This window comes from Coregonus lavaretus, assembly GCF_964263955.1.
Source record: "Coregonus lavaretus genome assembly, contig: HAP1_SCAFFOLD_1824, whole genome shotgun sequence".
NCBI classification, from domain to species: domain Eukaryota; kingdom Metazoa; phylum Chordata; class Actinopteri; order Salmoniformes; family Salmonidae; genus Coregonus; species Coregonus lavaretus.
Genome location: NW_028163678.1, coordinates 72,191 through 73,762, shown reverse-complemented (window position 1 = coordinate 73,762; position 1,572 = coordinate 72,191). Strand labels below are relative to the sequence as shown.

Below are 1,572 nucleotides of genomic sequence, written 5' to 3'. Positions count from 1 at the left end.
AGGAGGGAGGGGTTAGGAGGGAGGGAGGGGTTAGGAGGAGGGAGTGGTTAGGAGGGAGGGAGGGGTTAGGAGGAGGGAGGAGCGAGGTGTTAGGAGGAGGGAGGGGTTAGGAGGGAGGGAGGGGTTAGGAGAAGGAAGGAGTTAGGAGGAGGGAGGGGTTAGGAGGAGGGAGGAGTTAGGAGGAGGGAGGAGTTAGGAGGAGGGAGGGGTGAGGAGGAGGGAGGGGTTAGGAGGGAGGGAGGGGTTAGGAGGAGGGAGGGGTTAGGAGGGAGGGAGGGGTTAGGAGGAGGGAGGGAGGGGTTAGGAGGAGCGAGGTGTTAGGAGGAGGGAGGGGTTAGGAGGGAGGGAGGGGTTAGGAGAAGGAAGGAGTTAGGAGGAGGGAGGGGTTAGGAGGAGGGAGGAGTTAGGAGGAGGGAGGGGTGAGGAGGAGGGAGGGGTTAGGAGGAGGGAGGGGTTGGGAGGAGGGAGGTGTTAGGAGGTGGAAGGGGTTAGGAGGAGGGAGGGGTTAGGAGGAGGGAGGGGTTAGGAGGGAGGGAGGTGTTAGGAGGAGGGGGTGGTTAGGAGGAGGGAAATGGGGGAAGGGGGGCATTTGAACCATAGACTTGCCCCTAACTTGCAAAGAGAGAAGGGTGGGGCTCTTCGTTCCGGTTCCGATCTCTTCCCTTAACACATATGGACCCGGAACTTAATCGAACATCTGACAATTACGCAAGACTTTAGTTCCGGGTTAACCGAGATTAGACAACGTTTGGCAACTGAACGTGGCCCAGGTGAGAGATGGTGAGAGATGGTGAGAGATGGTGAGAGATGGTGAGAGGGGATGAGTGACAGACTCTCTAGCTCCCCCGGTAGGTACTGTAGGAGAAGCGGCTGCAGAGCAGAGGAACATGGAACTTCTGACTGTGGTCCGTTATGGTGAAGGCTATCTCGACATATGGGTAGAAAGAGGTCTCTCCCGGTATTGGCCCGTCTCAAAGCGCATCTTGTACACCGCTGGAGTGAAAGCTTCTCTGGTGATGAGTCCTGGGCAACGCCCATCATCATTAGTAGTCCCTGTGGTGAGAAGGTTCCAGAGTGAAGTGGAGGGATCCAGGCGATGCAGGCTGAGGGCCATGTGGGCTCCAGGGACTCCAATCCCGGTGTTCAGGACGTGAGTGGTCAGGGGGCTGTATGGAGCTGCCATCTTTGCACACTTGTATTCACCCAAAATATGATCCTTCGTGTGCTGTAATCTGCTGGTACTCATGCACGCTGATTTCAAAGTCGACCCAAACAAGTTTCCCCTCTAATGAGAAGTATGGCATTTATGGTGAATGAACCCATGTTTTGACTGCAGTTCGGCCATGCGTTGCCGCCCGATAGCCTCCAATTAGTCGTCTGCCATTGTACATGTTGACAGTCACACTCCACACATACGGTATGTATATAAATGTTGACAGTCACACTCCACACATACGGTATGTATATAAATGTTGACAGTCACACTCCCCACATACGGTATGTATATAAATGTTGACAGTCACACTCCACACATACGGTATGTATATAAATGTTGACAGTCACACTCTACAC

The 1,572-nt window shown here is 54.3% G+C and overlaps 1 pseudogene across 1 annotated transcript; it reads right to left on the bottom strand.

The window, feature by feature from the left end:
• Positions 1–807: 807 nt before the first annotated feature.
• On the bottom strand, positions 808–1,278 carry LOC311117878 (5-hydroxyisourate hydrolase-like; annotated as a pseudogene). Its single transcript has one exon. The product of its transcript is annotated as a 5-hydroxyisourate hydrolase-like (transcript).
• Positions 1,279–1,572: the final 294 nt, after the last annotated feature.